Source organism: Pelmatolapia mariae, linkage group LG6 (genome assembly GCF_036321145.2).
Source record: "Pelmatolapia mariae isolate MD_Pm_ZW linkage group LG6, Pm_UMD_F_2, whole genome shotgun sequence".
Lineage (NCBI taxonomy): Eukaryota > Metazoa > Chordata > Actinopteri > Cichliformes > Cichlidae > Pelmatolapia > Pelmatolapia mariae.
The window spans coordinates 17777534-17802945 of NC_086232.1; the positions used below are offsets into that span (position 1 = coordinate 17777534).

At 39.7% G+C, this 25412-nt stretch overlaps 1 protein-coding gene across 3 annotated transcripts in view; it reads left to right on the forward strand.

The window, feature by feature from the left end:
• The first annotated feature begins 632 nt into the window (after positions 1–632).
• The window catches only part of fbxw7 (F-box and WD repeat domain containing 7), a 129410-nt gene continuing 104630 nt past the window's right edge, over positions 633–25412 (forward strand). The window contains exons 1-3 of one of the 3 annotated variants that reach the window (XM_065471049.1): positions 1028–1080; positions 13099–13215; positions 23937–24014. The gene's annotated coding sequence lies outside the window, so the exon portion shown is untranslated. Of the gene's footprint in view, positions 1081–12817; positions 12944–13098; positions 13216–23936; positions 24015–25412 lie in introns of those variants that run through there. The other 2 variants (XM_065471050.1, XM_063476063.1) reach the window with 2 other exon arrangements.

Sequence of the window (25412 nt, forward strand, 5' to 3'; positions counted from 1 at the left end):
AAAAACGAGGTGAAGTTAATCTGATGGCTTGTCTAGAGTGTCTCACATTCACCAGGGGCCCAGCTCCGTTAGGCACAGGAAAAGGTCATAAAAGGAAGAACTACTGCTTGAGCCTTACAGGACACCCCCACCCCAGGAAGGTCTGCACATCACGCACGTCACATGTGTATCTATGTTTTCTCCGGACCTATGCATGTTGCATTGGCTCTAAAGTTGCTAAAGTCGGGTTTAAGGCCATAATATAAATGCTTTCACAAACCCCTCTTAGAAGCCTTGTCAAAATAAAAATAATAACGTAATACTAAAAGTACTGCAGAGAGGGAGAAATAAACTCCAGGGGCATATTTTTGGAATATTTCGAAAACAAAAAACAAAACTCATTTGTCTCCATAAATAAATGCCTCTATAATTGTCTCCATAAATTTGTCAGTTATTTTTGTGATTTTCAAAATAAAATGTGGAATTTTAACATTTAACGCAACACGAATCAATTCGTAAGACTTGATCCGCCATTGGTTGCATTTATAAAAATTAACCTACTTTATTTATTTTTCACATGGACGTATATCTCACGTAAGCGCGCACAGGAGCAAACAAAAACGTGCCATCATCAAGTTGCGACAGCCCTTCTCTCCAGTCGGTGGAGAGCCAGGAGAGGAGCAGACCTGGCCCCTGTTGAGGAGCTTGCGGACGGCAAATCTTTTACCACTGACGCGCTGTATGGGCTCCGTGGGTTTCTTCTGCCTCTTGTAATGATCGTAAATCACCGTGTAAGAGCACAGAGTCAGCGGGTCGAGCAGTGCACTGGTCAGTTTGGCAGAGCAGCTAGCGTTAGCAGTGTTTGACTAGCCAGTTAACAGTACACGAACTTGGCTTGTGGGGGCTAGTTAGCAGGTCGTGCTAGCGTGCTAGCCTCGGTTGGTCAGGTGCAGTGACTGCTGCTGCTGGGAGACCCGAGAAGGAGCGTTTACCTCCAAGCGTTAGCTTCTTCAAGCCTCAAAGGATACCTCGCTGTGGATACCCGACCGGGAGGAAGCGCCGGAAAGTCCTGCTACTTGTGTCCATCGCCACATTTCCCAGGTAAATAAAAACAATGCGAATTACAAAGTACAGCACCGCAGCTGGGGGATATTGCAGCGGTGGACCGGTGGGGAAAGGGGCCTAGCATTAGCCTGCTAACGCAGTCGCTAGCTATTAGCAGTGCTAACGTTAGCCAGCTTGTGTTGATGTGGAGCTCGGTAGCGCTCAGAGTTGAAGTTTAAGTTAGCAGATTTAGCTTCGTGTAGCTGAATGTGCTGCACGGGTTGAAGTTTGTTGCCTGCTTCGGGTGCCTCTCCGGCCAGCGCTGGGCTTTTTAAACAAACTGAGTCAACAGCTGCAGAGTGCGAGGACTTTAATGCCCGTGCACGCATTAACCCGAAAACCGTGGGTCTTTAACTTGACTTTGCCGTAACTCAGTCAGTCTACATCTTTAAAAAGTCACTGATTTGCCTCGAGGTTTTGAGGGAATGTACAGCATACAACTTTCTGTTCTTAAACCCTCGATCAGAAAAAGGAAACGTCCTTTATGTAGTGGGAAGAAGCCACAGGAAGAGTAAGATGATGTCTGTGTGCAGAGCAAACGATGAATCTAAAGTATGGACGTCAGGATGGTCAAATTATAGATTGCAAACCTGTATGAACAGTTTGAGACATGCCATGAAACACATAGCTGCACAGACTCCACTCCTCCTGGGCAGCTGCCAGGCAGCTTAAACACACCAGAGGCAACTTTGCCACACTATTCACATATAAAGGAGAAAGGAAAGGAGCACAAAAGCACCAAGTGTAGTAGAAAAATGCTGTTTAGTATGGCAGCTCCTATTTCTTCATCTGTTCAAGGGTTTCTGTTTAAAAAATGTTTATAGCGCCACTGCAAAGGTCACTTAGTTCTGTTAATTTTATAAAGTTATCCAAATCCAGACTTTATCTTGGGGAACAGAGGACTGAATTCATGGGATGTTGACAGCTGAGAGATTTAAGACTTTTAAGGTTGCTGTGGCTGTGCTCTGATTTCTTGCAAATCACAGGACTTGAAATTGTTTTGTCACAGGAGGCAGCTTTAGTTAAACCAACACTGAGCTGACAGCTTGATGCACAGTCCACATCCCTTATTCAGTTAGTCGCCTAACATGCTGTAAATGCAGCCTAATGCAACAGTCTTGCAAGCCTTTATGAATATTATGTTCCTCTTTTGTCCAGACATTTTTAGAAAGTTGTTGATCTAAAACTGTATGGCCATTTCTTTTTACTGGTGCCTTAATGTTTACTCTCCTGTGGTGGACAGGCTTGTCTTTGTGTCCCTGACATCCAATTGTTTCAGTTCTAACAGAGTCCCAACAGCAGAGTACAAACCAGCCCAACAATACGTATTATTTTCAGTTCTTCATTATGCTTGTGAGACCTTAGCTCGTGTTTCATCGTGTAAGCCTTAATTACATTGTTTTTACCATAGTTTTTTTTGTTTTGTATAGTTGATTAAATGCAATGTAACTCGAGTCAAACATGAACTTGGAACTACCCAGATTTCTACTCCGCTGTGTAAAACTGGAGTGCATCAAGTTTAAACTCAAACTTGACCACAACCCCTCATGTGCAACGATAGCCAAACCCAAATGGGTGTGCATTCATTACATATTTCTCTTAAACAACAGAAGTGCAGTACTGAAGCGCACCATGAAACTGTTTCAGATTCAATTCTCTCTTATTTAACCATGCTGCGTCTTTCTCTTGTGTTGTTTTGTCAGTTTGGATAAAATTGTGCAGCTCATGTTAATTTCAGTTTGGGAGGGAGTCGTGAGGTCAGGTCAGATGACCAACTTTGGTTAAGATGCACAGATGTCAGCCAGTCCATTTGAATGAATCTTCTGTCACTTCCCTTCTATATTTGTTACGCTGCTATTCTAAGAGTGATGCTTTACACACGCATACTTGTGTAATCTGTGCAGTATAAAGCACCACATTGATTACAAAAGTGCAGCAGCACTGTTGCATATCTTTTGCCATACTGAGTTTGACTGCAGAAGTGTGGACACACTGCTGATAGGATACTTTATCATTCAGTTGCCAAATTACATAATTTACAGCTTTCTTTTAAAAAAAAAAAAAAAAAAAAAAAAAGTAGATACAACATTTCTCTGGAAGAGTGTCAACAAAAGCTGAGCACCAGAAGCTTCATAAAGGGAGCATTTATTTCAGTGCTGTTGTATTGATTGCTGGTTAAAAATGTGCTTTGGGTTGCACATAACAGATGAAACGGTCCGATCAGCCAGCAGCTGGAATTCTGCCTCTGTTTGATCAAAAATTGATGATGTTCTTTTTCTCAGCACTGGTGTTGATTAATCATTAGAAATGGAAGGATAAAATAGGTCTCATTTGTTAGTACTGGCTTAACTTGGTGTCGTATTGAAGTGACCTATGTATGGCTGCCCAAGATTGATGATCAGAGATCTGTTAAGGACAATATTTTATTTAATTTTTTGTACCTGTTCAGTTTCCTTTAAGTGCCTGCAAACATTTATTATATAGAAGACGAAGGCTTTCTGAACCCATAGTATTACTAATTATGATCAGACTGCAAATAGCCTGTATTGTCATTATGAACAAATCTGGATGTTATTTTCTTGATTAGCCAATCTGTTTCTGAGAATTGCTCTTGCTGTGTCCTGTTGTCCGATCAACTGTCCAAAACACAAAGATAAGGTCATTTACTGTTGCATAAGCCTGAAGAGGCGGGAAAAAACCCAACCCAAAACCCAGCAAATCCTCATATTTAGAAGTTGAAGCCAACAAATGTTTAACACTTGAGTTTGTAAAATGACTGACAGTTAATAGATCTCCCTAAATAGTAGGGAGGGGGGGGGCTCAATGCAGCATAGTATTGCGATATTTTTTTTGTGCCGATATAGTATCAATACAAGAACACCAAATATCGATATTTTATTAAATAAATTAAAATAATCCGGGAATCTCCTGCACCAACATCCTGAAATAAGGTTAGCAGAACAAATTTACATTTAATAAACCATCCAACACTGGATGCATTTAGCTTGACAAAGTTATTTCCTAATTCAGAGCAAGCTCAGTCACACTAGTAGGAATAGGACAGGACGGCAAACTCCTTACATTTACCAGAAGAAGTGGTGGGTGTCTGGCGACTGTATTGAATTTTTCACATTCTGCAAGTGATGACAATTTGTGGTAACTAAATGGTTGCCCACGCCTTCAGGGGTTGCACATTCAAAGCCACTTTTGATCGCAAGGGGATTGCACAGGTCAGCAAACAGTTGCAGTCTGACTTCTACTGACTGTACTCACTCTGAGAGGTTGTTGAAGGTTTGCAAATAATTACTATCTAACTTATAAATGCAGACAGATTGCAAGCACGTTGCCTTTAATCTGAGTCTTTGTCAATGAGCACAACTTGAAGAGACTTGATTCGACTGGCTGCCAGCTGGTTGTATTCTGGCTGTATTCCTGTAGAACAGTTGCAGAATGCAGATGTGATAGTTGGATTTCTGTCTATGTAGACAGCAACAGATATGTGGTTTTTCAACAGCCCCTATTCAGTCTCAGACTGATATCAGACTGACTCCGTCTTTTGGCAACATTTATAGCAGGTTTTAGTGACAGGGTTGATTTTTGCAGCAAAAAAAAACCAAATGAAGTGGGATAACTATGTTTTGATAAAATGGATATTGCCTAAGTTTAACATAATTAGCAGTTTTAAAAAGGTGATAAATTGCAGTTTATTGTGCATTGCAAAAAGTTAATTGCAATTCTCATGTGATGAATGTTCAGATGTTTCCAAGATTATTTCAGATTTTTATGGCTTTTTCTGCAGCGCGTCTCTCTGCCGTCTGTAAAAAGCCAGGCGGCGGAGCAGATGAATAGAAATGGCAGATGTAGTTGTTTTGAGAAGACAGTTTTAATTTGGTCTTTTACTGCGTTGAACAGGTTGTTGTTTGGCAGCGCTTCAGAAACTGCGTTGGAAGAGGCTGTTTTAATATGTACAAACTAAGCTGTTCTCTGGGGTTTGTTTTTCAGAGCCAGCCCATTATGTACCCCCTTTGAAAATGGTTGCAACGAGAACATTATTAACATTATTAACATTATTAACATTATTAAACATTATTAAACCCTTCAGTTAAATGTATGCGGGGGGGGGGTGTACTCTATTTTCTCCCCTCTCCTCCAGCAGGGCAGTGTAAGCTGATGAAGATCAGAGAATTCACATTCAAGGATAGGCTGAAAGTAGGGCTGTTTGATATAACGATATATATCGGATGATGATATAAAAACGTCTATCGTTTCATTTTACGCTATCGTTTGTTTCGTGGTGTCCCAAAATAAACTGTTTACGGCAATATTTTTTCCATCGTTTTGATGGTCACTGTAGTGGCTATATTAATTTCTTGAAGTTCTCTCTTTCTCTTATATTTAATATAACCACATTATGGACAGACAAGCGCCTGTTTTTATGGGTTGTCATTAGCAACAACGACAGTAAAACCATCGCATGTCCGCTTGTTTATTTTCCACATAAACCTTTCACAATAAAGCTCAAGATCCTGTTGAGACTTTTCTAAATAAACGGAATCACGTGAAAGAGTATGCAGAGTATTGACGGATGAGAAGCAAAAAAAAGAGTCGTCAGGTGCTAAAAAATAAACCTTAGACTCAAACGTTAGAACAGGCTTTTCCCCGCAGCACGCTGTGTAATAAATACTCACAAAGAAAACGGCGGCCGTTACAACTTATGTCTAAAAATGTGTAGTTTCATGCATCGGTTAAAACACTCGACTCCAGGTACACGATGCCCAGCTGGAAACACTTCACCTACCCGAGAGTCACAGAATTTACAGAAAATATTAAATTTTTTGTGATTTATATCGTTATCGGGACGATAGATGTTTTATATTGGGATATGAGATTTTGGTCATATCGCACAGCCCTAGCTGAAAGTGTTAAGACAAGAACTGCATATTTTCAATTTACATTTACACAAAAATATGGATCAGTATTGATAGGATAGGATTTTAGTCATTCCATTATCGATTGTGTCCAAAGGTCAAATTCTTTATCTTTGTTTTGTTTCCTGTTTTTCTTGTGTTTGGGGAGAGGGAGAGATGCAAGCAATCTTCCCACCTGCCTTCACTGCCAACTGTATGTTTTCCCCCCTCTGTACATCTTTTTTTTTTTTTTTTTTTTTTTTTTTTTTTTCCCCCTCACATTTGGTTGTTGGTGTGTGTCGGAGAGCTGCTACTGCCCTGGTCAGGACTAGCAACTTTTCTGCCACCACCAGCAGCAGAGCTTCTAGCTTTAAACAAGATTCAAGGTTGTTGAAGGGAGGGGACAAAAGCTTAGCTTCTTTAAAACTAGAAATCTGTAACCTGGTATGAGTACAGGGTAAATGACAGAAACAAGGTAAAGCCTCTCATACTGCAGTAAAATGAAACTGGTACACAAAATTGGGTTAAAAAAATTACTTGGAAGTTTAGTTTGGGGATTGCTGCAAGCCCTTAAAGATTATGACAGGGTATCCTGGACATTGTTTGCGTAAAGCTTCACATTCCCACACTCCTTACTGTTGTTGTGTTACTGACATCAGGACTTTCCTAATACTGTTCTCATGGACAGTGAGATTTCCTGTCTTTGAAACTTGTGTTGGCAAAGCATGAAGATAGTGGACATTGTTTAGGTTGCATATGGGGAGACTGGCCTTAGTAAATCCACACTCAGTCTGAAATCTTTATAACTGAGGAAAACGTATATGCATATTTTGTAACCAGTGAGTGAATAAGTCTGCTGTCCATATGCTGGCTATTCCTAACAAAGCTACTACTCAGGGTTACTTGTCTAGTTTTAAGACTCCTTGCATATGGAGAGAGATAGTACAAGTCAGTTACTCTGTGGGGGTTATGTTTTCAAGTGGTAAACGGATGTTCAAGCCACTGTTTATGTTTGGAGGAAAGCTTAAAAGTGGGAAGTGTTGCTTGAATCTTTGAGTTGTGTCTAATATACCAAATTGAGAGGGTAACGGGATTTCTACAGATGGACAACTTTGGAGCAGAGGGGACAGATGGTTGAAAGACATTAGGTTTAAATGGTGCAACCCACAGAGGGAAACGGGAAAGGGGTGACAGCAGCAAATGTGTAGAGAGGTGCTGTGTAGTTTGCATACTTAAAGACCTATTCAGCTGTGTATGTAAACTGGGAAATGAGGAGGGAAATGAAGCTGTCTTCATAAGCATGGGAAGGAGAAACAGTAGGGCAATGGGCTCTACAAGTCCAAACTGTGTGTGTGTGTAGAGTTACTAGAGGGAGAGAAAGAGTGTTCGGGGGGGGGGGGGGGGGGGGGGACATTAAAGGGGCTTTTCTGTGGGGAGTTCCAAGAGGATCTCCAGTCTCAAGGAAATCTCTTGAAGAGTAACTTAAGAAAGTCATCAAGTGGTCCTTTGTGGCAACAAAGTACAGCAACATAAAGAAAAAAGGGCACAATTATTGTTTTTAAGGTCAGACATTACAACACACACTAGAGCCTTTATCTCCACTACTGCCTCTCCTCAGCTTGAGAACCTGCAATTCTTTGTAATGATGGCTTACCTTGTTTTAAAATTAGCATTGTTGTTGGGGGCGTTACTGGGAGTTGTGAGTAGACATGAAACCAGAAAAGTAAAATGGCTGTTATTGAGTTATTTCTGGTGATTTTAATTTTGTGGCCTGATATGAAGAATTCTGTATACGTGTCTGCTTCCTGGGCTAGGTCTTTCCTGATGCAGCTGCAGTTAGTCACATCGACACATTAGAGGAGTGGTTCTTAAACAGTGAGTGACTCCCACAGGTGGAGTATAGGGGTGGGGTGGGGACGACGATGACAAAGGGTTTTATTAAGAATTTGCTTACACAAGTGAAAGTTACCTGGTTCGATGTATATGTATGTGTGTATATATGATACGATCATTATAGTAATATGACTATGATGTCAATGCCACGACATCCCCGCATGATATCTATGAAACATATCTAATTCACAGCTTCAGGCCTTCCCTAGCTATCTTATCTTCCGTTGTCAGACGTTCCTGCACATTTTCTCTTCCTCCTATACTCATGAAGAATGTAATATTTATAATATTTGAATTCTCTTTCTCGGCTTATTGCATACCTCCATCATCTGTAACTTTGTCGTTAGCAGTGTGATACTATCCTCTGTTTTGTGCCTTTTAAAAATGCTCTCTTCTAAATGCTTGCTTTATCAGTTTGAGTTACTCTGAGGATTTACTGGAGCCTTAAGAGCAAAGTATGGGTTTATTCTGTGCTTGTAAACGGCCCGTTTGCTCAGTATCTGTGAGGCGCAAGGAGTATGTTAATAATTCAGTGCTGTGCCATGTAGCTCTGAGCTGGGTAATGAACATGGGGAGAAATCTCCCAGGCATTTTGCTTTGATGTGGGCTGTGTTTTGAACACTAGGTGACACAGTGCAGGGACAGAAGAAAGTGGCAGTCTGGGACAAAAGTCAAGAGTGGATATATTGGGGTCCAAAATTATACTGCAGCAGAGCGTATTGTCAACAGCCAAAGATATGAAAGTACAAATAGCATCTCTTTGTCTTTGTCCTCTGAGAAGGAATACTTTATTTCTTCTTTGAAGCGTTGATCAGGCATAACTCGAACAGTGAGCTGTTTTCACACCCCCTTGATGGCTACGTACTAAATGTCTATGTACTGGTTACGTGCTGGAGCTGAAACTAGAGGAGCAAGTTTTACGTAAACACAAATGAGCACTGTTCACACATGCACTATACCCCCTTGAACTTTTTGATGAAAGTGCATGTGAAAAGAAAAAAGTGTTAGAGGCAGCCAGATCAGACTTTGCCAGCACCCTGGAACAAAGTGCATGTGTATGCTTGTGCACAGGTGAGAATTTACAGCAGTATCTCTTCATGAGCTTTTTGAAAGTGAGAGTCGCTCAGATTTACATAATTGTAACAGTTATAACTTTACAGATTTGTTATAATCTTAAAATTTATCTACACATCAATAATATATATATATATTTTTTTCATTGACGTGGTGTGTGTACGTCACTTCAGGCACACAAGGCGCCACATAGTCACAGTTTATAAGTCCCTATTGAAGACCTGAACTTTCAATAAGTAACTTTTACTAAATGTGGATCTATAATGCCTCACTACACATAGAAGTAGTTTTCATAATCAGAGTTACTAGCGAAACATAGAGCCTCCATGGTATGAAAAGTCTGCTACAATGCAGTATCTGCCAGGAAACTTTTTCAGTTCAGCTCATTTATATAGGACCAAATCACATCAACAGATGCCTCATGATTCTTTTATACTAAAAGGTAAAGACCCTACAATCAAACAATCAATCCCCTGTGAGCAAGGACTTTATGACAGTGGGAAGGAAAAGCTCCCTTTTTAAAAGGAAGAAATCTCCAGAAGAACCAGGCTCATGGAGGGGTAGGGGCAGATGAACAGGACAAAACCTAGACTAAGGGAGAGACAAGACACAAATATAATGAAATGCTGCAATGGTATATCCTCCTGAGAACCAGCCTATTCATTTATGGCCTGTGCAATGGACATTTTTGGATGTTTTTGGTCTGTATATTTTGACTTATTTGAGCTACCCTAATAAGTCTTGTTGTGCTAAATAGAGGACATCCTTTCCATTGATATCTCATGCGTTTGGGTGGCCTCTTTTAGCTCCAAAGAGGAAGGAAATCAAAAAGTTCAATCGGAAGAATCTCTTTTCCTCAGTTCTCAGGAGGATGTAAATCTATGACGAATGAAAAGAGGTGAGTGGAATAGTAGTGCTTAGTGCGTCACATGAAATCCTGCATTCTGTGTCTGTAGCAGCATAATTAAGGGATAGTTCAGGGTCACCTAAATGAGCATTAACTATAGTCTATCAAAAAGGAAAGTTTTGAGTCTGATCTGGAAATTAAAGAGGGTATGTATGTAATAAATCCAAACTGGGAGCTGTTTCCTGAGGTGAAGGGCCTGAAGGCTCTGCCACCCATTCTACTTTTAGAAACCACAAGTAAGCCTGAAGTATGGGAGTGAAGTGCTCTGTTAGGGTAATATGATATTATAAGAACTTTAGGATATATTAACCCTGGCAACACTGGGGAAATGGGGAAAGATGGTAATTAGTAGACATACGTGGATGGCTGTCATTTGACCAGATAAAATGGTTTTAGTGTTGTGTATAGTTATTTATTTATTTTTTAAATATTTGTTTTTCTTTTGAAAAATATGGGAAAAATATTCATGGCAGCATGTTAATAATAAACATTAGCTTACTTGGCTGTTGAACCTTTTTGTTTCTATTGTGTCTAAACCTCCCACTATGCTTGAGCCTGTTATGGGAGTTGACTAAGGTTAGGCAGGCTGCTGGGGCTGTAATATACAGCCTAAACCCTGTAATGGATTATACAGCACTTGTATTGTCGAATTTCACTCATACTACACATTGATTTGAGTACTGCGGCTTGTTCTGCCAATATTGTGTGTCTGCTGTCTGACTGACAGAATGCCGTCACTTTGACAGATTGATAAAGCCACCGATGTTCCTGTGTCTTCATACGTTTAAAGGGGACAAAAGTGATTTGAGCCGTCTAGCCTTCCTTTTGTAATTTCCCATCACAAAATGCCTTCAGGCTGTGGGTCATTTTGTTCAGTCCTTTTCCATCTCACCTTAACACAATTGCATCTCTTCACTGCCTCCCATAACCCATTTCCTCTCAAATGCCCACCGGTCCTTCTCTGAGACTGCAGCAGAGGTGCAGCACAAAACCTGTTTGAAAGGAGGCCTCTCTCCTGTTGGCATGGAAACGTCTGCCTTTGTGAATGGAGGCTTCCCTTACATGCCTGGTCAGAGGTCTCCCGATGTCTCATGGTCCAAGAGGACCTGGTCAGACCTCTGTGCTACATCACTAAGCCTGTGTTGAAGTCGTGAAGTCAGGCACTTCTGCTCACGTAGTTTGTAGTTGTGTCTGTTCCTTGTTCACATTGTGTTACTGCAAGTCTCGACTTGACTTACATGAACTAGAGTGCTCTCAATCATGTCCTGCTGTAGTAACTGAAAGCTAAAATTTAGAGAACTTTACAATAAAATTTGGGAGGGAGTAGTTTGTGCAAACTCCTGCAGGATTTGTTTGAACTAGTTTCACAGCACTTCACTTTGGAACGGGTTCAAAAATCTGGCTAAACTTCTATGATTAGTGCCTGTCTGCTAATATTTATAAAATGTAGCGTGAAAAGAATATTTTATCTTCCTGCTCACAGACTGAAGCTCATTGGTTAGAGCTATTGGTTAATTAATTGAGCATCTATACCTCAGCAAAATGAGCATTTTACACATTACTGAAATAGGATAATATCCTGAGCATCACAGCTGGGTTTTTTGTTTTGTTTTTAAATACATAATACAGTATTGTAAAGATTAATTGGTCATACCGAGTAATTTGTTTGTGGAACAGTCATACAGTTTGGCAGGCTTCCCTGTAGGTTAATGACCTATTAGTTAAAAGGTAGATATACTGACCTTTTTATTACAATTGTTTTGACGTTCTAGATAAAAATGAAATGTTTCAGACATTGAGCATCCTCATATTGCCGTAGGCCTACAACTGTTGAATAGCTACTGTTTCATAATAAGCTGGCATTTCATCAGCCCAAAAAGAGGTCAGAATGAATAAACTCAACAAAGGAATGCAGGTTGTGTCTAAATTAGTCCATGATTAGATGTCATGAAAGAAAATCAACAGGTCTCTATTCCCTGTGGACCACAACAGAGAAGCCTTGACCTAATTATTCATTTTCTTTTTCCTAACAAAAGAGCCGAGTTTATTGCAGCATCCTGCGCTCGTCTTTTGCTGCTGTCTTCACTTGGCACAGACCTCACATCTTGATGCAGTTTCTCACATTGCCCGAGAACAGTAAATCTTAGTTTCACCATAAATGTGGTGTTTATTGTTGGCGTTTCCTTATGATGTGGGTTCTACATGACACCAACACAACATAACAATCTGCGGTTTTAAGTTATTTTGTGTGTGAATTTCAATACATTTATATTAAATCAAAGTCTTTTCTTTTTCCATGGCAGTGTGTGACACAGAAATTGCCTTAAAACTCTGCAGTGAAATTCAGAGTTATGCAGATTACAGTTCTCTGGCCCACATTCTCCTCCTCATGGATGAATTATTTACTGTTTATCAAAAAGTAGGTGTGGAGTGTGTAGCTGCTTAAGCTCTGGTCACACTTACTGTAGCTCTGTAATAATTTTACAGTGTGGTTTTTTTTTTTCTTTTTTTTTCTGCACACATATTTTAAGAATACATATTGTAACATTGCCCAAGGTTCACATCTCATGATAGTCATGAGTGGCATTGTCGTTGCAGCTGTTAGTGTTCAAGCTCTGGTATGTGTTTGCGTTGAATATGAAGTAAGGCTGTTTTTCTGTTCTACTAGATATTTAATTTACTTTCAGTATTTGGTACGAGTGGCTACATTTATTTTACTTTGATGCAAGTTTGAGGCACTCTAGGAATGTGCTGCATTGTCATGGTAGGATATCCTCCCTCAGACTTGACCTGGGTTGCTTTCCACCAGGGACGCAGGCAGCTGGCAGCTCAGTTAAAGTGCCTTTAAGTCTATTAGAGAGGATAATCCTTGAGGGAGAGTTTCGGTGAACAGAGGGAACAGGCAGAACAGTCAGTCGATTCACTTTCCTTGCCATCCAGCTCGTCCCATGTACTTCCCCTCTCCAACCTCGCAGCCAATCGTTCAACACATGGCCACCATATGCTTTCTTCATTACTCGCCAAAGGAAACACGGCTGCCCCAAACAAGACCTTGAAAAAGGAGAGGAAAAATAATCATGTGAATTTCCTTTGCTCTGCTTCAGAAATAACAGTGTAAATAGTCTCTGAGGTGCATCTAGTACATCACAAGTTAAACTGTTTGTGCATCTGATGTTTTCTGTACCTCACTTTGTTGGTTTCTATACCCCCCCCCCCCCCCCCCCCCCTTTCCAGACTCCTGCCTTCCACCTTCACTGTCCCTGGCGCAGTCGGTGGTTCAGCAACACTTCAAAGGAGGAAGGTCTGTGGCGCTGCAGATAACACATTGTACCCCCTGCCCCTCAAGCACAGGCAAGCTTTTCCAGAGCTACTACGCAATCCATTGACTGACAGATTTTCTCTTCTTTAGAAAACTGTTGTTCTTTACTTCTTTACTGACTTTTATGTTTTTTTTCCTCCTCTCCAGTATGAATGATTTAAATTTTTAACTGTTGTGCAGAGCATAAGGTTTCAATGTCCACTTCTGTTTGAAATGCATTGTTGGCTTGAAACATATTCATGCAGTGATGAAACTTTAAAACTTTAAAAAACTTTAAAAGGAGAAGATATGTTGTTAATATAGAGAAGTTGTAGTCCTGTAAATGCACTAGACTACTGACGGTGTTTGGACAATTTGGCCAATGCTGATAGCACTTTATCTTTTTTTTTCCCCTCACTTTTGTTCTGGGGAGGGGAAAGGAGTTTTTTTTTTTTCTTTTTTCTTTTCTTTTTTTCTCAGTTCATCAGTGTCACCGAATAAACAAAAATGGAGTTAACAGGGACATAATGGCTAAACATCAGCCACTGCCATCAGTTTCATTATCTCAGCACCCCTGAGTTGGACCCACTGGGGTCACCAGTGAATGTGCATGAGACATGTTGGCATGTGTTCTTCTACCAGATGAGGGAGTACAATAAGAAAAACTAGGTGTCCATGGTGGTAGCAGTTGTCTGTTTCCAAGGGACTGTAATCCTGGCCGTATTTGCCGATAGGTAAATGGCAGGTGAATATCTGGTCATATGTGCACTTATGTAATGGGGTTCGTAAGTGTAACATGGTTTTGAATACTTTGAGAGATTGTTTTGCTGTTGACAACTGTATTTAAATAATGAATCTTGTTCATCCTTGGCCCACAGTCAAGTTTTTTTTCCTGAGAAAGAAACTGACAAATCCAACCAAATCTTTTTATACTGAAACATCATCACTGCATTATAAGCCACCCTACGAAACAATTTTAGCATTCCTTTATGGCTTTGAGTAGTTTTATCAGTATCAATTCATCTCCAGGTCATTTTCTTATCCATTTATTGCAAATACAGGAAAACAGTAAATATGTTTTGTCTTTGTTTGAAAGTTATTCGTTAATAACGAAACAGCCTCACAAAATTATCACAGCTGTATTTCTCATTTCTGATGATTAATTGACCTATCAATTAACTACTTGTTGCAACAGTTCAACGCATGATTCAGTGGTTGACATTTGTTTTTCTTTCCTTTTTCTCAGATTTTTTTTTTCTCCCCCTGTTTTTTATTTTTTACATTTTTTGTCTCTTTTGGGCTGAGCTGTGTAAATGCTATATAATAGTTTTAAAATTAGGTACAGGGTTTAAAGTAAAGGTAAACTTTAGTGGGGATTGGAAGTTCGTCTACCTGAAAATACTGGTTTGCATAATCATCCTGAGCATCTCTGGTGTTGAATTTATTTATATAGTAGGAGGAGTTTATATTTATGTAAATATTCTTTCTTTGTGTTCTATTTATGTAAATACTTTGGGCTCCACCAGCAGCATCACAGACACATGCACTTGGGCTTCCAGCTAATCACCTGTTACAGGTAGAGTACAAAAGCCAGCTAGTTGCTTTCAGTACTTGTGGGTGTACCGCTTAACGTCAATTAATTAGATTGTAGCTGTTTAAATTAAACTCCCATCTCATCTCTCCTTAAAGCGATTGCTAGTCAAGCTCACAGTTAAAATAGGTGAGGAGTGAGGGATGGTGTTTTAGACACTTCACTTCATTCAACTACTGTGGCATCCCCTTCTACATATTTATAGCGCCACACATATAAGAATATGGTTGACCACTCAGTGTTAGTGTATGCTAATACTTAGTCATGGCATCTGTTGGCCTATCAATGTTTCCATGGTAGCAGCACAGTGCTGTTCAGGTTTCTCATGATTTCCTCTGGGATGAAACACCTCTCACTCCAAGAACATCTCTGTCAGCTTGTTGATTGCTCTGACACACACGGCCTTTGCAGATACAAGACTGTTATACAAGCGTGCATTTATGTAATCAGGAGCCAGATGAAATCCTACCAAATATATGAAAAGCATGTAACATTATGGCACTGGTGGGGAGAAAGATGGAGAGAGAAGAATACATTTAAATTCTAGTCTAACCTCTAATGAGATCTCTGCTAAACTACTGGAAAATAAAGGTTGTATCTGCATTCACAGCAAAAGGGGCAGGTGGTGCAGGGAAATAGCAGCAGCTGCTGCTGCTGTTGTGACATTTTCTCTGGCATATGCTTTTTGGTTCCATGAAAATTGATGATTCATCCTTTAAATTATACGACGATAACCACAGGAATAACTTCTTGATAACCTGCCATTTCTCTCACTGACATTTACATGCTTGCTATTTGTAAGTTTAAATGATTGCTCATTATTTTTAGCTATTGAAAGCTCATTTACAGTTAAGTGTTTACAATACAGCTGTAGCTGAACTACCATTTTAGGTCAATGTAACACTGTGCTGTGGAATGAAATTGACCAAAATTCACTTTAAAAAAAAAAAAAAAAAAAGTGGTCTTTTCAAGTTTTACCTAGGATCATTTCTTTTCTGTCTAGTTTGTTGGTGGATGACTTTTATCTACAGGGTCAGAGGTGGGTCGAGTATCCAAAAATTGTACTCAAGAGTAGCATTACTTAAAAATATTATTACTCAAGTAAAAGTGAAAAGTAGTCGTTCAAAAAGTTACTCAAGTAGGAGTAAAAAAGTAGTTGGTGAAAAGTCTACTCAAGTAGCGAGTAACTATTTGTAATGTCTGATTTATTTTTTTTTTAAATAAATGCTACCAGACAAACAAAAATAAATAAATATACAAATTGTAGTATTTTCAACAAGGCAAGGCAAGTTTATTTATATAGCACAATTCAACAACAAGGTGATTCAAAGTGCTTTACAGAGACATTAAAAAAAATCAAAACAAATAAAAAGCATGATTTAAAATGAAAAAAGAAAGGAACAGTAGATAAAATCAGTAGTTCTGGGAGTTTGTTCCAGATATATGGAGCATAAAAGCTGAATGCAGCTTCTCCATGTCTGGTTCTGACTCTGGGAACTAATAAAAAACCGAATCCAGATGACCTGAGGGATCTGGAAGGTTCATACTGGGTCAAGAGGTCACTGATATATTTTGGTCCTAAACCATTCAGAGCTTTATAGACCAAAAAGAACATATGTAAAAACATCAAAAATTAAGGCACAACAATTCTAATTTCCAGATTAAGTTTTTCACAACAAAGCTTTTTTTAACCAATACATACAGTAAATAATATAAATATATGAACAGTGCAAACCATTTCCAGTGACAAGATATACTGTATACTTTATATTCACTTTTACTCCAAATGGCACATCAGCCTCAAAGAAAACATTAGAACGACACAACTTCAACATATGTATATACAAGGCAGCTCACTTTTACCATAAATTGCATGGGTGTGCATCTTTTTCTGCATATTTAGCAAAAACGTGCCATTTCTTCACTCAGTAAAATGATGGTTAAGCTTCAGCAGCAGTTCGCTCTAAAGGTTCTTGCTGTGAAGCTGTAACTGCTTAGCAGTGAACAAGGAGTCCTGCCTGACTAAAGAGTCCTTCACAAGCTCTAGATGCAGGAAGAACTGTATTGATTTTGATTGACAGCTTCTTGATGTGAGGAAAGCTATGCAATAGATCCACACCTCTAGCAATTGGACATGAAAGGTAGCTCTCCAGCTCCACTGCTTCTGGCTTTCCTGACCCCATGGATCTAAAGAAGTCATCTTGATCAGATAGCTGGCCTCATCCAGCTCTGTGTCTAGTTGATGTCTGATGAAGTTCAGACCTGTGGAAAGATGTATGGTTTTCAAAAGAATTAGGTCTGGGCATCATAGTACTGTATAGACTGCCAAGCTGCAGATGTTTGGCATGAAAATTTGATCACACCGGAGATGTTTTCACTAACTCTTGTTGAAAAACAAAATTTTATCATTCATATCCCATACAAACAGTTTGCAATGAATTCCAGATTAAGTTTAAAATAAGAACATACGTTCTTATTTCTATTGAACATACGTTCTATTGCAGTGCTAGCCAATAGAGCCTCCTCGCACTGTTTGGCTGTTACTCCGGGGAAAGACGAGAAAGACGGTGATGAAAGCCGTGACTGGAGCTGCAATGTAGCCACTAATCCCTGCATGGCTGTCCTGAGAACGCAAACACCTCAGTCTGCATGGCTGCCAAAAGATGAAACCCTGTCCCTTCCAACCACAGGGCAGGGAGACGGATGAAGCTAGCCTCCTAACGCAGGCTGTTTAAACTAAACGAGCTGCTGTTTCGCATAATAAACCCTGTTAACCGCAGTATTGCCTTCCAATTTAACAGTTAAAGCAGTAGAGATGAGCTGTCTTTACATGTGCATGGAACTCTAGCTTCATTAACCAGGCTAGCTGTTAGCTTATAGCTCACACTAGCTAACCAGCGAGAGGCTAAAAGGACAGCCGAAGCTGCCGACACAGCACCCACAAACTTATCTCACCACAATGTAGCGCCGAAAATATGATGTGATTCTAGTTTAATCAAACTGGGGGCAGGAGGAAAACCGCTCCAATCCCCGAGGCCCAGTGTCCTAAAACTATTAAACATGTCTTCACCGCAACACACCAGAATAAAATCATTAGGTCATTAGCAAGACTCTATAGTACTTGACTGCATGCTGAGGTGGCAATTTAGCCATTTAATTCATGTTGGACTATGGACATATCAAAAAGTTGACCCTCAAGGAATTGAGCTTAACACAGCTACTGTAACATAGACTGACATCCACCTAACCACAGCTAAAAAGAAATTCAGAGTAAACTTACCGCACCATGTTTTCCTCAGGTTAGAGTTGAGTTTTTTCACGCTGGAATGTCAGTTTGGTGTCCTCATACTGAAGACACCACATTATATAGCTGTTCTTTTGTACTGCTTTTAAGCGAAACATGCTTTGTATATGAGGCCAGGGGTGTTCATCCTCTTCAATTCTAGCGGAGATAGTTGCCTTTGCCCTGTTTTCCTGTTTCTTCTTTCCATGTGTCCACTAGTTTGAAAGGCTTGGGCCGCTCTGCCCGCCATGGTTCATAACTGGTCATGTGACTGCATGGCTACATCTGATTGGTGAAAGAGTTACAGGAAACTCCACTGGCGGCATGATCTATCATTAGTAGCATTATCTAATGTGTGAAATTAATTATTTTAAAAAAAAAAAGTAACGATTCGAATATTGCGGAGTAAAAGTACCGTTTGTTCTTCACAAATGTACTCGAGTACAAGTAAAAAGTATGGTGCAATAAAGGTACATTAAAAGTACTTTTTTGAAAAAAGAAAAAAAAAACATAAGTAAATTCACGGCTTATGGGGTATTGGCACCACCCCTCCTAGCAGGCTGGCAGGCAGCGTGGACAAGTTTTTGAATACGATAACTCAGTAAAGAGGTGACGTAGGATTTTTAAATTGATAACAAGGGTACATCTACTAAAAATCTTAGATGTGTTCAAATTTCAGCGACCTGTATCTTGAGGTCAGAAGTCAAGTTTTTGCAAAATGAACAAATGCGATGACTGAAGAAGAAAGTCACCTAGGATTCTCAAATTTATACCATATGTGTGTCTACTAGGAGGCTGAGTGGTAGCACTGGCGACAGCCAATATTTTTTAAATGTTGAACTGAAGGATAAAAATGGTGTTTCCTCCTATAATGGTAATCTAGCAAATCTAGTTAGGGAATTGTGTCCTATTCTTGTTTGATTATGCCCTTGATACAAGAATGAGCTCAATGGAAAGGTTGTAGCATTGCATATGTTCTCTCTCTCTTGGTTTATGGTTGTGTCCATGAGTATTTGTGGTGAAGAACTAAGCAAGAGTAGCCCACAGACCAGTTGTACCACATACTCTGGGCACTGCATGTTTCTGAGCTATTAGTGAAACTTGGAGAAAAGTGAAGTGCAAACAGGAAACTGAGACTCTTCACCTTCAAAGTAGTTGGTGTTTGCAGACAAATCGGCATCTTCCATGTAAACTGTCAACCAAAGCAAATGCAAGGTGGTTTGTGGTGCAGCACCCTTTTTGTGATTTCATCCATTGACTGAAAGAAACAACCAGCAACTGCTCACCAACCAGTTGCAGAAGATGGTCCCCACTGGTTGCCATATGATTGCTGATCAGTCTCTAGGTCTGTGTGACTGGAACCAGCATTCCTGAGTGAATCAGCAACTTCTCTGCTGCCTGCCAAATTTAGATGCACAGCTCCTGGTTGGTTTTGTCCAGTGTGCTCTGTGCCATCTTAAAAGTGGCATTCGTACACTGACTTTAATTGTTCAAATTACAAATGAAGCTATTGCACTCCTCCTAATGGATGTTTTTATTTGATTTTATACTTGAGTAAACATTTCTTCTTGACAGCATGGAGTGCTTTTAGTGCTTTAACTGTTACAGAAAGATCTATGGCCACTTTCTGGCCAATTTCTCTGCAGCACTGGCAAGATACTAAACTGTAATTCCAAAATCGAGGTTCATACAGACTCATCTGTCTTTGTTATAGCATTAATCAGCTCTGAATCAACTGTCAGGTCAGACATACGTGATCTTACCCACTCATTAGTTCTGCTTTTTCCAGCATCTGCTCTGCATGGGTTTTCTTTGTGTGGGGAAAACTACAGACAATTAGAGTCATAAGCCAAGTCATGATTGGGATGTTCAGGTCTCAGCTACTTGGTGTAGAGTTGAAGGAAAAAACTATTGCTGTTGGAGGTGGGGTCGGATAGGAAATGAGGCTGCATTCCAGCCATGATTTATGAAGTGTCTTTATTCTCTTTGTACTAGTGGCTACTTTGCAGCTGCTCCAGATGCTGTCACTGACTTCAGTAGAGCTGTATCCATCTCAGCTTACATGTTCAAAGCCAGTCATATGTTGCCACATAACCAAAGCCAATGTGGTTTGAGGAAGTAAATGTGGCAAAGTTAAAGATCCTCCCGTAGGTTTGATTTTTTTCCTTTTTATTTTAACCTCCTTCCTTTTTGCACTAAGACATCATCTGTGGTTTTCATTCACCAAATAAATATCCCAAATGAAGCTCTGGTGTAGACCACAAAGCTTGGAACTGAAACTAAATGCAGAACAACTACACAATGAGTCACGTCTTAAGCCTGGACCAGTATGACTAGATTGGACCCGTTTTATTAATAATCTCTGTGCGTCTGTAGCACGCTGCTGTGTGAGAACATGTTAATCACACTAGGCTCAAAGTTCACAACAGGAATTAAAGACTTTCCTTCAACACCTGTCAGTGCACTGAAGACTTTGTACAGTATCAGTAAATTAAATCGATTGCAGTGGAAGGAGTTGCATTAAGTTTGCAGTATGAAGTTGCATTTGCCTGTAGTTACATGCAGGTAATGGTGGTTGATTTCTGTAAGTTATATTAAGATTTTAAAGATTGTTCATTAAATTTCCTTGCTTGGTCTCAAAAGTGTTTCATAATGAAGTCAAGAGTTTAGACTGTCATAAGTGCCCATCCTTACTGAAGCACTGTTTGCAAACTAAGCCTTCTTTTTCCCCCACTTTGGCTGTTTTTAATTTACTTTTTTTTTTTTTTTTTTTGGATTTTTGTTTGTGTTCCCAAAATCTGATGTTGCATAAATTTACGAAGATTATCCAAAAGTAGGAAGGCTGTTCTGAAGAGTCCTCTAATGCAGTTATCTACATTTGTGTAAGAACTCGGAGCTGCTGTGGTTGTAACCTTTCCTAATTTGTAACATAACATTGTAATATGAAGGAGTTGTGGCGTTCATAAACCTGTAAGAGAGACTAATGATGTGACGTTTCCTTTAAATTTATATCATACAAATTGAAGTACTTGGAACATGATTTCTTATATTTTCAGTGTGGACATTTTCCTTTTATTTATTTATTTTTTAAAGTATTTCAGAGGTTTTGGTAAATTTAAGACTGTTGCATAACTCGTGCGTCTGTCTCAAACTTTGACCAGAGTTAGTCAGAGTGAATGAAGGCCAGGAAACACAGCAGTTGCATTCCTACATGTGAGCTCATTTTCTTTGGCATCTAGATGCGTATGACAGCCCTGAAGTTGCAGGCACCCATGACCTCTGTGTTCAATTGACTCTGAGAAACTTTCAGAATGTTTCCTAGAAAGCTCTGGACTGACTCCCTTTTAAATGGAGTCAAAGGTTAACTTAATTTGTTTCTGAATACAAGAGTTTGCTAACATGCAACCTGTATCGTGGGCTACACAGAAGTAGCAGACCTTTGTGCAAATTGTTAGTCTACTATTGACAAGAGTGAGGGTGAGTAACTGTTGTCTAATCACCTTACATTATTTAATGGGTATTTGTTTTGAAGTTCAGATGATGACTGCGCCTTTGAGGGAGCATTCAAACTTTGTTGGCTCACAAATAAAATTACAAGTGTGGTTTTCTCAACTGTACCCTAAACGATATTTGATTATTTGTTTGTGTGCATGTATGGGTGATGCCTTTGAACACAGACCTAGAGACCGTCTAGGGAAGTCCATTTCCCAGCTGGTTGCTGGGAAATTTCCACTGTTGCCCACAGTTTGCATTGAAGCGACTGAACTGTCTGCAAACACGAAAATAAGTTGCACCTTTTGAAACCTTGAAGGTGAATGTTCTGTGTTTCCAGTTTGAGTTGCACTTCCATGTTTTACTACAGCTCAGTGAGCAGTTGACATATGTTTATTCACAAGTTGGGGTCTCCCATGCAACCTATGGGCGACTGAGACCATCGCAAAGGGATTTCTAGAGTAGGACCCTCTTTGCCAGAAGTTCCTGACTGTTACAAAGTGGATAAATGGTTGCAAATGCTGCTCTGCTTAAAAACAGAAGTTCATTGTCTCCAATAAACTTTCATCCACATCATATCACTCTTTTGAACTCATATTCATAGTTTTCAGGGAAGTTTATAAGGCTTCATGTTTTTGCTATGTGAGATTGTCTCCACCCCCCTTTCCCGAGTCTGGATTTATGTATGAAATTTAACACTTTAAACAAAGAAGAATAGTCGTACAGTCAGATGTTCACACTTTGCTTTGTAATGTGCAACAAACATGAGAGGGAGAGAGAGCACATGTCATTATCTCCTCTCTCCTTTAGCATTCCTCACAAAATCCACTTTCCTGAAAGAGAAATCACTTTTTGTCTAAAATTGATATTTATAGGAATTTTGTTGCTCAAAACCTCTCATATCTGAACAGGTCCAACAGTAGCTGTCTGTGACATCATTACACAGTGAATGATTTCCTTCTGTGCAACTTCGATGCTGCACGTCATTACAGATAAAGGCTGTGAGATTCCTGAATCGTGAAGCTGGTCTCTCTGCAACCTTTCTGTCTCACAGTTATCAAGTGTCAAACAGCTGGAAACCCTCTCTTGGCAGCTGTTCATTTCCCACAACTCAGTGTCAATATCTCGTTTTATTTACATGAACTATCATTTTCGCTCTCAGCCTGGGAGTGTGCTGGGGAGTGTAGCAGGAACAATTTCTCAGATTGAAACGCCTCTCGTGTTTCGTTTTGGCTTGTTAAACAAATTAAATTAAATTTTGATAGCTGACACATTCATCCTGTTGCCCAACCCTCTCCCCATGTCATACTTTGACTCATGGTGTAATGTCTTGAGTACTTGGGTTGCAAGAATACTTGCTGACTTAAGTTTTGACCATGTGATTACCTGCTATCCTCAAACCTGGGCCTAGAGCTAGGCTCCCCTACCCTATATACTTTATGAACACTTATTATGGTGCAGTGTTGTTTCTGGGGCAGTATGAAATATTAAAGTTAAAGTCTGTCTTTTTAGGACCTGCGATATTGCCATAGCAGGTCCTAAGCAGAAGGAAAAAGTCAGTTACCATTCTTCAAAGAGGCTGACCAACTTGTCTGGGCAGTTGGTGTTTAAGCTGCCTCCTTTAAAAGTTGTCTGAAGTTACCTCTTTGTTTTATTTCATCAGATTAATTTAGTCAGGTAATGACTAACATTTTACTCACCTCTTTAACCTAAAACTAAATCTATTCTTCTTTTCTTAATGTACAACTACAGTGACTGTAGTACTCTGATTACTGCCAAGCTGCAGGTGACCTACAGTCAGTATTGTGGCTGAGCTCATCTTGTATGCACACAGATGGAAGGCTGAAGCAACAGCTGTTGCTGCTACTTTGCTAACATGTGCCATGTAGAGATTGTGTCGGTAATGCTGGTTCTCAGATGTTTGCCAAAGGAAACACCCAACCAGAGGCTTGAAACTAAGATGCAGTTCCCCCCCAAAAATATTTTTAGCTTCTTTTTGAAATGAGGGGGGGAAAAATGCCATATAATTGTAGCATTACGTCTATGATTTCCTGAAGATATTTTTAATTTCAGTTCAACTTTAAAGTAACATGTTTTTGTGGGAGCTGCCAGAAGCTCTGTTCACTTCCCATCGAACGAGACGGGAAGAACTGACGCATCTATGATGGTGACTCACTGGTACATGCTGATGCAGGTGTTGTATGTTGTGCCAGGTGGTTGAATTGTTCTTTGGCAAACCTTGTTGAAGAGTTGACGTGCTCTGTCTGGGGTTTACAGGAGACATTGAAATCCCATCATTCTTACCTCACTACTCTTGTTTTCTCCTCTCATATTCCAGACAGCCCCGTAGCTTGTGAACTCTGTAATCCCTCAGATTGCTGTACTGACTGCTCACTCTTTGTCCACAGAAAGAATCAGCTCTTGGAGTCAGATTTGGAGGGGGAGAAGACCAGTTGTGGCCTAAACTAAGAGACACAGAGCGAACTGTAAGTAAATGCTGCTTGGTTAAATGCTTACTGCATAGTGTGTGGTTTTTTTTTTTTTGTTTGTTTTTTTTTTTTTGGACAAGAAATGGGTGAGAGTGTATGTGTGTTATAGTAAATCTGAATCTTGATATGCCATTATTTTTTTGTATCAACATATAGAAACACACATTACTGCAGATGTGTAACAAAGGAGAACCAAAACAAATTACTGTTACAGAAATGTATGTAATGCTGAATTATGGCGTATGCCGCGTGTTAAAGCATTGACAAACTGAACAACATAAACAAGCACATTATGAAATCTGCTGTGCCTATGGTTGCCTCTCTGCTTATGTATAGACCATTTTGCGGTTTCTTATTTTCAGAAATGCTGCAAATCACATCCACAAATATTATAAATGGGCTCAAGTTTATGCTGTTTGTTGTTGTCGGCAGCTGATGGGATGTAAGCTTGAGCCCAGTTGTTTCCTAGCAACAGATTTCCCATGAAAGTGTCTGTTATCAAGTGAGTTCATTCCTACTTCACGGTGTTATCAAATACCATAAATAAGTTCTCAGCCTATAGGAAACACAATTTAATGATTTGAAAATATGAAGGATTAATTATTAATTACAAGCTTGGATAATGTTGAGATTTAGAGATGGCTCCCTTTTTGAATGTATAAGAGACTTTATGGATATGATGTGAATACTGTCACATCTCTACCTTTCTTAATTAAGTGCTCAAAATTTAAATTCAATTATAAAATGTATGTATTATATGTAAACATATATTTGAGGTAGTGAAAATGTCCAAGTTACAGTTGGTCAGAGCTCAAGTTAACAAGTCAAAATGCTCAGTCTGTCTGCTTATAAGTTCTGAACCAATATTAACCCTACCATTTGTTACCAAAATGCAACAGTAATCAGTTTTTACTCCTCAGCTGTAAAAGGCTGATGGGAAGGGACAGCAAACAAGTCTGTGAATGCAATAACTCATAAGCATAGGGAGTAGTTTCAATTTGAAACATTGTTGTATCTACTAAAATCTCGGATGAGTTTGAAGCCGGGGCAGAGGTCAGGTTTTCTTGTAAATGCAAAAACTTGAGAACAAGGCGATGAAGGAGTTTGAAATTGATACCATAGGGGTAGCTGTTAGGCTAGGAAGCTGAGGAGTAGCACTGGCTTCCACCAGTATTTTTCTTTGGTACCTTAGGCAGTGTATGTGCTGAGGCAGCAATATAGGCGGGTAACATTTGGCTACACATGTTCTATTCTATTCTTACATGTTGAAGAAGGAAACCCACAAGCACAGGAAAAACTACATGTGGAAGATTGCGATTAGCGCAGGTGCCGAGATTAGCATTACTGAGGAATAGTCAGCTATGGAAGTACTTTGTGTTCGAAGGGGGCTGGAGG